Raw genomic sequence first — 15,090 nt, 5'->3', positions numbered from 1 at the left:
TATATATATATAGTCATATATCAACTTTACTTTCGGTATCAGTAGTGTGTGTATGTATACACGCACATATTCATAGATATGCATATTATATATTACCATATATTTATGCATACATATCCTATACATACTATATATATATATATATATATATTATATATATATATATATATTATATATATATATATATATATATATGTGCATAATGAATGTGTGGTGGTACATGTATCATCATAATACACGAATTTCTCAGCATTGCTGATATTTACATAGGAAAATATTTGGGTGCAACACATCCACATCTGCACAATTTCCCATGAATTCATGTGAGTGATGACAAGAATTCCCCATACAAACGTATTGAAGCGTACGGATAGTATTACTCGTTGCAAGCAAATATATATATATATATATATTATCTCCACTACTTTATTATCTCCCCTTTTTCCCAGTTCTCTTGTGCGACCCCTCTGTCCGGCATTCGCCATGATAGATCGCTAGCCACTACAAATTCTTTATTTTCTCTCCTTGTATCTTTCTGTGTTCCTTTCTGTGGAATGCGTGGGCGCAAAACCTTAAAGACTTTTTCTCTTCCGGAGCGTTAAACTAATAGATCTGTATGTTGTCTACTTCACCTGTCTTCGCCTTTGTTTTTTTTGTTTTGTGAATTCTCCCTATATATATATGTGTGTGTGTGTGTGTTTGTGCATGTGTGCGTGTGTGTGTAAGGAGAGAGAGAGAGAGAGAGAGGAAGTTGATTATATGGACCCCAGTAAGCAACTGGTACTTAATTTCATCGACCCCGAAAGGAGGAAAGGTAAAGTCGACCTCGACGGAATTTGAGCTCAGACTGTAAGGACCGACGAAATACCTATTTCTTTACTACCCACAAGGGGCTAAACACAGAGAGAACAAACAAGAACAGACAAACGGATTAAGTCGATTGCATCGACCCCAGTGTGTAACTGGTACTTAATTTATCGACCCCGAAAGGATGAAAGGCAAAGTCGACCTCAGCACAATTTGAACTCAGAACGTAACGGCAGACGAAATACCGCTAAGAATTTCGCCCGGCTTGCTAACGTTTCTGCCAGCTCGACTTCTTATTCATGCTAATATAATACCAGCCTGAAGATGAACCTATGAAAATCTAGAAATGTTGAAAATGAATTTAGAAACTGAACTTTTTACAAAAAAAACCTCAAACGACTAATAGGAAAATGTAAACAAAAATGAAAAAATCCTATTTAAAGAAAATAGAATTAGATTACAGTTGCGTTTTTAATACAGGTTTAATATATATATACATATATATATGTATTATATATATGTGTATATATATAATATATATATATATATATATGTATGTATGTATGTATATGTATATATATTCATAATACTCATGAATACATTATATACTGATATACGTGCATATATATAAATACATATATACGTATATATATATGTATATATATATATATGCATGTATGTATGTATATGTATGTATAAGCATATGCATATTTAAGTGTATAAATACAAAGGTATATTCACACACACGCACAGATGCATACATATATTCAAGTATAGTCACTGACCTGATTAACGTAATGCTAAAAAAGAAATTGCTAATTAAGAAAAAAATTTCTGAAGTGAAGACAATTCGAATGCTTACAATCTAAAATTAGATAACCAATCAACGAAGTACTTTGCTCAAATAGTAATCCATTTACTCTCGTTCGCATGCACATACATATATGAGCTACATTCACGCCAGACCGCACACACATACACACACATGCACACACACACTCACACACACAGATGCACATACATCTTTAAGTCTGAAGCTCTCATTAATCATTAATGCTTTTTTCTTCCCTCGACTTGTAGACACAATCGTATAATACTTTTAGGCCTTTCTATTCCTATGCCATAATGATTATTTCATTAATCTAAAAATATGCTTGATACTTCATTTTACATATGGTCTGCTTCTTCTGAATATCTTATAAATACAGCTGGTATGTTGTATAAGTAATATTTTATCTGACTCTTCATGAAGGAATACAGGAATGGATGTGTTATTAACATACAGCCTGTTTATGTTGTATATCGCAATTATTTTATATAACTCTTCATAAAAATAAATGCAGGTATTGATAAGGGTTTCACGAGATTGCTTTGGAAAAATGTGCTTCTGTTTTCGATTGTTATTCATAGACCACCGGAGTTTGGATGTCTTCTACATATTTGGGTCCATCAAAGCTTTCGTGGGGACATTTTGTGACGGGAAAACCGTCTCCATTAGTTGTACACATCAGCCATGACCCTCTTTAACACCAGAAACATCCGTTTAGATTCCTTTGATTGAGCGCATTCATTTCGATACAGACCTTCACTATGTGAATAATGTTCTACCCAGTGCCAAGGGATGCTGTGAATCATCATCACAGTTGCTCTGTTTCCTCTGACATAGCAATTAAGAATACATAACATGAATATGTGTATATAGGAGCAACCCAGACTTTGTGTTGTTTGCTAAATACTGAAGATGTAATTTATCAATTACATAATCCTGGTAGTGACATGCTGAAACGCGTGTAGGTTTTATAAGCATAAAATGCTGTTTTTCGTATTTAATTAATTCTAATGTGTATGTGTGTGTGTGTGTGTGTGTGTGTGTGTGTGTGTGTGCGTGTTTGTGTGTGTGCGCGTGCATGTCTTTGTGTGTTCGTCTGTGCGCGCATGTGTATGAGTGGTATGTATATATGTAAAGGGAGAGAAGCGTGACAGACCGACAGATTTATAGAAACACTGTCAGATAGGGAGATAGGTAATCACATATACCCAGGCATACGCCATGCACTCAAACACACACAAGGAGAGACTTCTGTTCGGGCATATACAAGAATATTAAATGACATAAGACTGTGTGCGAATGCACCGTGCCAAGGTCTCTGCACACATGCTAAAGTATGTACCCGCATACAAAACAGTTGATTGTTATTATCCATTAGTGAGAAAAGCAATTTATCAATTACTGAAGTACATAGAATAGTTTAAAATAGCTTAAAATTAACTAAGAAATCAAGGAAATATTTTCTTCATACTCATATAATCTATATTTCCTCATGCTCACATTGAAACGCACTGATACAGCAACGCACACAAAGATCTATCTATCTATCTATCTATCTATCTATCTATCTATCTATCTATCTATCTATCTATCTATCTATCTATCTATCTATCTATCTATATATATATATATATATATATATATATACATATATATACATATATATACATATATATACATATATGTAGTTAGATAGATAGATAGATAGATACGTATATATATATATATGTATGTATATATGTAAAGGGAGAGAAGCGTGACAGACCGACAGATTTATAGAAACACTGTCAGATAGGAGATAGGTAATCACATATACCCAGGCATACGCCATGCACTCAAACACACACAAGGAGAGACTTCTGTTCGGGCATATACAAGAATATTAAATGACATAAGACTGTGTGCAAATGCACCGTGCCAAGGTCTCTGCACACATGCTAAAGTATGTACCCGCATACAAAACAGTTGATTGTTATTATCCATTAGTGAGAAAAGCAATTTATCAATTACTGAAGTACATAGAATAGTTTAAAATAGCTTAAAATTAACTAAGAAATCAAGGAATATTTTCTTCATACTCATATAATCTATATTTCCTCATGCTCACATTGAAACGCACTGATACAGCAACGCACACAAAGATCTATCTATCTATCTATATCTATCTATCTATCTATATCTATCTATCTATATCTATCTATCTATATCTATCTATCTATCTATCTATATCTATCTATCTATATATATATATATATATATATATATAATATATATATATATATATATATATATATATGTATATATATGTACCTTTGTTATTTTAATTATTATAATTCTTCCTATAAGGAAGAAGGTGTTACTTCAGAAAGGAATAATGCTCTACTACTGTGATTCTGTTGAGAAAAATCGATGTATGGTACATGTGAAATTTAGGAAAAATCGTGCATATTATTCCTGACTCCCCGGCAGATTGTAATTCCAAAATAAGTGTTCGCTGGTCAGTTGCTTGCTTGGAAACTGTTGCTCTTCATATTTACCACCTACATTTATTATATAGCGGATTACACAACTAATTACGTATGTGCATATATGTGTGTATAATTCCCAGATGAGAATCGGATATCCTCCGTATAGAATACACCTAGTAGTGGTCAAAAGATTTAAACTTGAACAGGTAAAAGGGTAAATGGAAGGATAAGCAAATTAGGCAGCTCTATATACAAAGAATATTTAATAAACTAAGTATAAAACGTGTACATACGTTTAGTGACAAAAAGGTCCGAAATACTCAAAATACTAATGACATCAACAATTAAAGGTTACAAATCCAACGCACACACATAAACACACTCACACACACATAAATATTCGTTAGTTTGTATCTATCGAACTATGTAAATTGCATTCTTTCCATTGTAACCGATGGAAAGTATAGTTCTACATTTAAAAGATGAGGAATTATGTACACTATTTACATTCGACGGCTATTTGTCCTCATCATGTTTGCTGTTAACACAACGTTTCGGTTGATATACCTTCCAGCCTTCTTCAGGTGTCTTGGGGGAAATTTCGAACCTGGGTTCTCATTCGTAAGGTATTTTTCGATGTTATTATTATTATTATTATTATATTATTATTATTATTATTATTATTATTATTATTATTATTATTATTATTATTATTGTTCAGGTCTCTGCTTGGAATCGAACTCGGAATCTTGGGGTTAGTAGCCCGCGCTCTGTCCTCATCTCTTAAGCACTACGCCATATGTCGTGAGTATATGGCGTAGTGGTTAAGAGATGAGGACAGATATCTGTCGAATGTAAATAATCTATGATGGAAAGTATCTTTTCAACTTTGTTATGCTTTCTGTTATTATCTGTTGGGTGATTCCCTTCGCAATCTTTTCCTTTGACTGTCATGCACACACACACACACGCAAATTTACACAAATACACACAAACACAGATATATGTGTGAGTGAAATTCAACGATAAGTTCTCAATAGACCAAAGTAGAGTTGGATAAGATATATTCAACACTGAGTTCTTATACTTAAATATACATATATACTTAATATATATTATAGTTACATTTATTCATATATAAATATATACGTGTGTTTGTAAATGCATGTGTTCGCATGTGTGTGTATAAACTCCGTGAAAATACTCGCTGTGGTTCGTAACATTTTGTCTCACAATATAATACTGTGCATGTGAATATCTATCTCTCATTTGTTTTGAAGTGAAAAAAAAAAACGTGTTTTATAGACCAAACTTGATCATGCCAACATAAACCCATCGTCTGTGTATAACAAAAATTAATCAAAATTTGTCACGTATGAAATATGCTCATTTGAAATATGTATATGGCATTTTTATTATATATTTTATTTTACAGGTTCACATGGAAGACGATACGAAACTGAAGGCCACCCATTTATGTTCTTGTATTGCGAGAGCAGAATGCTACAGCAGCGATTCATGAGCTTCCAAGATTAACACATATGCATGCTTTTGGCTGAAGAAATACATGAATCATTGAATATTTTAAAAATCAAGAAACCCTCAGCCGTTACTACTACTAATATTACTAGTACTACTATTACGACGACAACGGTGACTACTACTACTACTACTACTACTACTACTACTACTAATACTACTACCATTACTACTACTAGCATTACTACTACTGCTGCTGCTGCTGCTTCTACTATTACTACTCCTACTGCTGCTTTACTTTTTCATATGCATTTTAGCAAAACATGAGGAGGCAAAAATGGAACCCTTAGTCCTAAATTCTACAATTAAACTTTGTTGATTCCTAATTATTATTCTATAAGGGTCTCACAGTGAGTATATTTATATTTAATAACTTGGGCTCGTTGGTTTTATATAAAAGAAAATTTAAACGGAAGAAAAACTGCAAAAATAAAAATAAAGAGAAACATTTCTGTAGTATCGGAAATCTACAAACGAAATTTGGAACTCCGAGCCATAAATGTGATATGAAAAGATAAAGGAAATATCTAATAATAATAAACGGCAGTTGACTGAAAACAAATTGTAATGTTATAAAAAGCGCTTGTTTTAAATAAAGTATTTTGTGCCAAATATTTTACTGTGTTATGAAGTGAATTAAAGTACGTCAAAGTCAACAATATATATATAGAGAGATGTGTGTGTGTGTAAACATATGTGTTTGTGTGTAAAAGTATGTACGTATGTATGTATTTATGTATGCTTCTCGTAGATTTTCATGTATGCATTTGTGAGTTTATATTTCTTCTTTCTTGTACTTTCTTCACAACTCTAGGGGAGAGGGAGGAAGGGGAGAGTTGTTATACTTCAGATTGTTCGTCATCTACGCCTTTCCATTTTGTTCGATTTATGCCATCGTCTAAATAATTCTCGCGTTAGAAAGAAAATGCATTTTAAATCGCCTTATACCTGTATTGTGTATACATTGCACAAACAGACATTTACATAAGGGTATAACCACAAATCCATACAACTACGTAGATTCACACACACACACACACATACACACACATATATATATATACACAAACACATGCACATACATAATACTAGTACAGGCTCTGACAAGAAAGTAAGCATTCCAGTTATAAACAGACTCACCCTAACATACATACACACGCAATCATATATCTGTATGAGTATGCGTGTCTGCACGCACACACAAACACAGACACACAAACACCCGCGCACACACACTCACATATATATATATATATATATATATATATATATATGTGCAAGTGTGTATGTGCGTGTTTGTGTGTGTGTGTGCAAGTATTCTTTAGAAGTCTATCGGCTAGAGAAATAATTTCCCATTTTTATTCATCTGTAATATCTATAATTTTCTCTCATTTTTTTCCTTGTGGGATGAGAACAATATTTGAATTTATTGATTATCTTCTATTATTCTTTTGATTGTTATTTAAAAAAAGAAGCAAGCATATTAATAAAATTAAGTGTTACTTTAAAAAACTGCTCCTCTCTCACTCTCTCTCTCTCTCTCTTTCTCTCCCTCTCTTTCTCTCTCGTCCTGTCTTCCTTTTCTCGAAAACCTAGTTTTGCTTTCTCGTGTATTTCCAGTTCTTGCATGTGGCACGTTTATTTTTATTACGTAAGCAGCGGCTTGACTGATAATTAAATTGGCTTTTGGTAATAAAATAATCTAGGCCCTAATTCTATCGAGACCGCCACCATATTTTTTTGTTTTGTTTTTTTCCAGATTTTCATTTAATCAATGATAAAGATAATTCATTCTATTTTGCCGAACCTTATCTCTGATTTGAATAGATTTTAACAAAATTTCATCATCGCAACAAAGAGGAAGAGACAAAATGGCTGATTGGATAAAATATCTGTTTTTAGGCTAAGGAGGCATGTGTTCGGTGACTATCACAGGTTATATGCGGCTCCCTTTGTAAATCTTTGATTATTACCTGCCAATATACCTTGAAGCAAATTGTGTAAGAACAAAGAGAGAACGACTGAGTGAGAGAACATTAATCAAACAACCTCTAAATGGTGAATAATTTGCTTGTTTGATTGTGTATAATGCCAAGATCGGATCCTCTTATAGATGAAAGAAACATAAGAAATCTTCAAGTATTTTTTGCACCAAACGCTTTCGATAGCACCAAGGAAGTTTAGAAGGATTAGAAATCGCTTGATGTAAATAATTTTGGATGCTGAGTAACATAACTGACACGAAGTGTTCTAGAGTAAAGAGATCACACAATAAGATCGCAGTTCTTAATTAATTAATACAAGATTTTGACAGGTTTGGAATATTTAACTTCCAACTAATTATTAGTCTCAAAGAAAAGAAAATGAATCAAAAATACTTATCTGACGAGAAATCTCGTGTATGTATGTATGTATGTATGTATGTATGTTGTATGTATGTATGTATGTATGTATGTATGTATGTATGTACGTACGTATATATATATATATATATATGTATATATATATACATATATATATATATATATATATGTATATATATATATATGTATATATATATATGTATATATATATATATATATATATATATATATATATATATATATATATATATATATATATATATATATACAAGGGTTGGACAAAATAATGGAGACACCTTAATTTTTCAAACAAATTTATTTTAATATGGGACCGACTTTCGCAGCATTTACAGGTTGAATTCTACGAGGTATGGATTCGTACAAAGTTTGAATTGTTTCCAAAGGAATTTCTGTCCATTCTTCAGCTAAAACAGTCTCCAGGTATTGTAGTGATGATGGTGGAGGAATTTGACTCCTTACTTGTTCTTCTAAAATGCACCATAAATGTTCAATAATATTGAGATCTGGGGACGGTGCTGACCAGATAAGATGTTCAACTTCACTAGAATGTTCCTCGTGCCATTCAGCAACAACTTTAGCTGTGTGGATTGGTGAATTATCATACTGAAAGATTGCGTTTCCCTCCGGAAACATTTCCGCAACCATAGGACTATTAATTCTGCTATGAAAAGAAACCATTGGTCCGGCGGATTATCAAGATATAGCCCCAGATCATCACAGATCCTCCTTCATGTTTAACCGTTGGAAGAAGGCAGTCTGGGTCAAATGTTTCTTTTGGCTATCTCCACATGTATACTCGGCCGGTGGTCGGAGATAAGGTGAAGAATTATTCGTCCGAGAGAATAGCATTCTTGTACAGCTCTAGAGACCAATTATGTAGGATTTTACTCCACTTTAAACGCTTTGCAACGTTTGTTTTTGAAAGTAGTGGTTTTCTGATTGCAGCCCTCCCGTGAAATCCGGCTTTGTGCAGCTCCCGGTGAACACTTTTTGCAGAAAGTGGGTTCTTGAGGTGGTCATTATGCTCTGCAGTAATTTTGAGAGCTGTACTTTTGTGATCCTTTCTAACAATTCGCGCTATAGTCCGACGGTCCGTATCTGAAAGTTTTGGTTTCCTTCAGAAATTTTGTTTCGACGAGGAGGTTTTTCCCTCTTTCTCAAATGCTGTCATTACATTCGATACGCTTCTTCTTGATACACCAAACATTTCGGCTGTTTTCGTTACGCTAGCGCCTGTCACACGCGCACCAACAATTTGACCTCTTTGAAAGTCCGATAGATGTGTCATTTTAAAGAATTTAAATTTTTTCTGATGATATCTGAGAAGAAACAGCAATTTTAGCAAAACATATTAAGCAACACTTATAATAAAACAAAAAAACCTAAAAATAAACAAGCTGTCGGTGGTTTTATAGATATTTCAAAATTATGATGCTATGATGCTAGTTGTTTCCATTATTTTGTCCAACCCTTATATATGTATATATAGATGCAGCTGTGGCTGTGTGGTAAGAAGTTTGTTTCTCAATCACGTGGTTTTGGGTTCAGTCCTTGGGGAAGTGACTTCTAAAACCCTGGAAGGAGAAAAACCAAAAATGGATTTTGGTAGACAATAACTGAAAGAAGCCTGTATATATTAATTAAGAAGTTTTTTTGCCTTAACTTCGTTTAACAAAGCCAAAAATTTTATTGAAATAAAGGAATGTATTCATGAACTCTAAAGGTGGAATAACATGTCAAGATCGTCCTCAATATAACCCATTAAATAAACGACTAAACTTTTGAGTTCGTAGTTTAATCCACAAATTGGTGAAGGCTTGTTAGGAGTGTTGGACTTGTGAATTTAAACAATCGTTCAAACTGCTAATAATTAATTTGGACTGCGTGCTATCAACAGACAATAAATATATATGAATGAAAAATACACCAATCAGTGTGTTAAGAATTTTTCACGTTTCTACTTCTTGAGAACAAATTACAGGATTTTCTGTCAGGCAACTAATGCACTGCTTTTACACATCCACTCATATATATATATATATTATATATATATATATATATATATATATATATATGTTAGTGAATGTGTGCATGTGTATGTGTGTGTATACGCGTGTGTGTGTGTCTTAGTTTTTAGGATTGAACCAACCACAGCCGGAGAATTTTTGTTGGTTTATTGACTCGTTCGGCTACATTTGCCAACAAACACACAGACACATTTGCCACACAGCAGAATATTTTTGCAATACTATCATTTTCTGTCTAAACAAATTCCATTTCACATGCACAAAAATAGCCGCAGTGTTAATAACCGTATCAATGCAGTGTCAGTGATAAACACAAACGAAGTGCAAATCTTTCGTGACCCGGCTAACTTCATCTTCTTCAGTCGCCATGGTTTCATCTACTCTACGTTTCGAAGGTGAAGGCGAGACGTATCTTCGATAAGAAACTTTCCTTCCTGCGAAAAGCAAATCAAATAAAATTTGAGATCTTTTTGCAGAGAGGTAAAATGGTAACAAAACCAGGACAGTAACGACAGTACAAAATATAAGCAGTAAAAGACAGGACAAGGAAAATAATAAGACAAGAAGAGCTGTTAACGCCGAACGAAAAAAAGTATTACGAACGCTAATTTCTGTGAACGGCGAACGGAGCTAAGAAAATTGCCGTCCACACCTCAAGAAGGTCAACCTAGAAAGACAGTAACGGAGCTCTCGTCGCGGGTCAACGACGGGAGGGAGGAGGAGGAGGAGCAAGAGAAAGGGAAAGAAGAAAGGGGAATGGTTGTGAGGAAACCATGAAGAATGAGAGAGAGTGAAGAATGAGAGAGAGGGAGAGACAGTTAAGTAGAAGAAAAGGAAATCAAAGAATGAGGGCTGAGATGTCCTGTACTCATATATGCGTGTATATATACATGTAGAGGTATGTATATATGTATATATATATGCATATGTTTTATTTATTATTATATATATATATAATATATATATATATATTATATATATATATATATATTATATATATATATATATATATATATATTGCCGGTTGAGACAACATAACATTGGACTGTTGCACTAGGCAAATATATCGTTGCTTAGAAGAGAGAGAGCTACAGGTGGACAGTGCTGCACGGATTACATCAAGTGGAGTTCCACCGCTATATCACTCGCAATTAAAAACCATGTAAATAGCATTAAATGATGTTTCTGATTAAAGCGAATCATTGCTGTTACAATGTTATGTTTGTGTTTTGCCAGGTGACGACACGAAGGTACATAACGATGAGAAAATAAAATATGGAAACTAGTGTGTGTACTGAAAAGTAGACTAGATTAGAATTGAAAAAAAAAAGCATTTTTAGACCATTCACTTACACACAGACAGACACAAACACACCACACACATACACGCGTGAACACACAAGCATACTCTCACAAATACGCACACACACAAATACTCACAAATCATTGTGTTAGTAGCAGCACACATGGTTTATTATTTACCTGTTTTTATTAGGTTGTGTTAATATTTTAGAATTTGAAGTTAATAATTTAGACTAAGGACTAACGGACAACAATTATTTCCCCATTTCTATTGAATAAGAATGAAAAAAATTAATTAAAACTATAGCAACCAGAGTAACGACAACAGTTCACCATAAGACTTGTTATAATATAACAAATCTGATATTCTTTGAAAGGATTATGTATTTTCCAATAAAACACTTTCTGGATATGACGATTAATTAACTGAAAGCTATTGTTGTTGGCATGTGTGAAATCTTTCAAGGGTTTCTAGTACTTATTAGTTTTGTAATAATTTGCGACAGCTGCCAAAACTGGCCAATTAATGCTGCACCATATATCCAAATAACTCTTGAAAAATCTTATGAAAACGAAGAATATTCCATTTCTAGAGACAGAAGATGATCAATGTAGGATAAGAGTTTAACATTCTTCATACTCTATAAAGTTAGATAAAAGAACTTGACATGGAACATCTGATGTTGTTTACATGTTTATGACTAACAAATTGAATAATTCTTGCAATTCTTCAATCGTACAAACTTTAGCCGTAGAGGTATTTCATGAAAAGATATTATGAAGTTTGTCATGGCTGCCATTAAGTTTGTCATGGTTGCCATGAAGTATGAATGATGTGACAAAAGCTATACAAATATTCATACCGTGTTATTAAAATAGATGTATTTACTTCTCCATATGATAATTTATCAAAGTGGTAACAATGCATATGTGTTATATTTGAGATATGCGCTCGTGAACCCGAAGGCAATGAAGTCATTGAGGATCTCGGCGGAATTTGAACTCAGAACGTAAAGACGATCGAGACGCTACTAAGCATTTTGTCCGTGGTGCTAACGATTCTACCATTATTTTCTACTCTAGGCACAAGGTCCGAAATGTTGGGGGAGGGGCTAATCGATATACATGTATGTATATGAGCAGAGCGGTCGACTAGAAACAAAGGTGGAAAATGATGAACTGAAAACCACCGTCGAATCAGATCCATTTCAAAATGCCCGTGAATTATCGCTGTTGTTTGGTGTTGGCAAGCAAACAATATTGACTCACCTTGTCCCAACTGTCTACCACTTATTCCAGAATGTGGATAAATTTTTGATAGGAAAAAAATTAATGCCGACGATGCTGTAAAACAGGCCTTCCAAGATTTTATTGACTCTAAAATTGCCAGGCTTTTACAGTTCCGGGCTGGATAATCGGTAAAGTGAAAAATTGGGATAAATGGGTTCTCCATGAATTCAATGAAAATCAGAAACAGCCACGTTTGGAAGCCTGCATTATCCTACTTTCTCGTCCCCAAAATGAATAATTTTTAATCGAATTGTAACATGTGATGAGAAATGGACCAATACCACAACCGTAAATGTTCAGCACAATGGTTGGACACAGACGAGCCACCAAAGCACAGTCCAAAAAGCAAAACTCATTAAAAGAATCTGATGGTATGTGTGTTTGGTGGTCTGGCGCACGTGTGATCCATTATGATTTCATTAAACCTGGCTTATCAATCATAGCCGAAGTATACTGCAGCCAACTAATGCAGAAACTTACAAAAAAAAGGCCTAGATTAGACAGCAGATCCATTCCTATTTTATTGCAAGACAATGCTAGACCACACATCGCAAAAATGGCATTGGCAAAACTACAATATTTGGAGTTGGGAGTTCTCCATCATCCACCATACTCACCTGATTTGTCTCAACTGTCTACCACTTATTCCAGAATCTGGATTAATTTTTGATAGGAAAAAATTAATGCCGACGATGCTGTAAAACAGGCCTTCCAAGATTTTATTGACTCTAAATTGCCAGGCTTTTACAGTTCCGGGCTGGATAAGCTACCGCTGAAATGACAAAAGTGTATTGAAAATATGGTGTGTATACTTTCATGAATAAAGCTATTCTTTGTATGTATAAAACATTAGCAAACTTTTTTCTTTTCTTCAAATTTCAAACTGGACGACCTAATCTCTTACCTAAAATCCGTTCTGTATGTCTGTCTATGTTTGTGTCTTCTCTGGTCTCGGGTATCCTCCATCCGATTGCGCTCAAATTTGATATATAGATACCGAAGGTATCAGGGCGTGTATAAGTCTTGAAAAAATTACAAAAGCCGATTCCAGGTGAGAATGCGATCGATAAAGCCGTTTTTGTCTTGCTTTTCTTCCGTCAACCTGTACATAACTGCACCTTACATTTTTTGTTGTTTTTGTACTGCTTAAAGGCACGTTTCTTTCCTGCCAAACTTACTGTTTAAACCATATTTGTGTTTATATATATATATATATATATATATATATATATATATATGAATTTATCTGTAAATGTAATATGTGACAATTATTCGGTAGTCATGATAAAACTCCGAGATTTATCATGGCTACCGAATAATTGTCACATATTACATTAACAGATAAATTCCTCTGTTTACATAACATCGAAGTCTCTTTCTTTCTTTTGTTGCCTTACCTTTTTTATCAATATATATATATATATTATATATATATATATATATATATATATATATACACTATGTTTCATCTATTGCGGTAGAGTGTACTGTTTATGCATGGAAGATGAGAAGTAAGCCTTTACATAAGAACTCAATACAAGGTATTGAACACCTAATTCTACATGTTTAGTGACATAAGAATATACATGACTGTATTCATCGGGATATATTCGCGACAAGCATACATATGATAATCTTACATTAAGGGAGTTCAACAGAATTTAGCTTAAAAGAACAGAGTCCAGTGGCACACATTGGATTATATAAAGTTTTTGATATACGACCTTAATTTACAAGGGACATAAACCTGATCTTTTATTGACAAAAACTCACGATTCGACTTATCAACCCATCAAAATCTAACCAATTTCGAATGATTAAATATTTATTGATCGTATATTACCTAAAATCAAATGCAGTATATATTTGACTCCGTGGAATAATACGTGCGAAATAACCCAGTAGAACTTCGAAGTTATAAAGAAGCGAAACCTCCTCCCTACAGCTTGAGTTCTGAACTTCACAATTTACATGTCTCACTTTATTTTTGAGCAACGCTCTTACATTCACTACCAGAATTTCTAATATTACTAAAGAGGAAATTGATAATATTATTGCAGCTAGGAACCTTTTAGTTCTCTTCTCTAAGTTGATTATTGGACATGGAATCCAGTTTGAAGATATATGAGTTTGCTATAGGCTCTTTGGTTTAGCTTAAGTTACTGATATCGTAGATGGCGATGCATTAATGATTAATTTATACCGGGAAAATTCTGTTAACATCTGCAAATAATTTCTCCAAAACTCTCTAATTATTTGTTTCTGTTTCTATTGAAAGAAATATTATATACCCGTTTCACGAACCGAAAGATAGTTTGCATTATATCCACAGCTTATCTAACCACCCTTATTCCAATATTACCGTACTAGTTTTTAAAATAATAAGTATTAGGACATATAACGTTTCGACAAATAAAAGTTTTGAAAAATAACGCAGTTTATTA

The 15,090-nt window shown here is 33.5% G+C and overlaps 1 long non-coding RNA gene across 1 annotated transcript in view; it reads left to right on the top strand.

Moving 5' to 3' along the window:
• Window positions 1–6,258, top strand: part of LOC118764253 — a 44,894-nt gene extending 38,636 nt beyond the window's left edge. Inside the window, exon 2 of the long non-coding RNA XR_005000054.1 lies at window positions 5,540–6,258. This is a non-coding gene — a long non-coding RNA (uncharacterized LOC118764253). The remainder of the gene's footprint in view (window positions 1–5,539) is intronic.
• Window positions 6,259–15,090: the final 8,832 nt, after the last annotated feature.

Source organism: Octopus sinensis, linkage group LG7 (genome assembly GCF_006345805.1).
Source record: "Octopus sinensis linkage group LG7, ASM634580v1, whole genome shotgun sequence".
NCBI lineage: Eukaryota > Metazoa > Mollusca > Cephalopoda > Octopoda > Octopodidae > Octopus > Octopus sinensis.
Note: the sequence above shows the minus strand (reverse complement) of the source record. Positions and strands in the feature narration are given on the sequence as shown.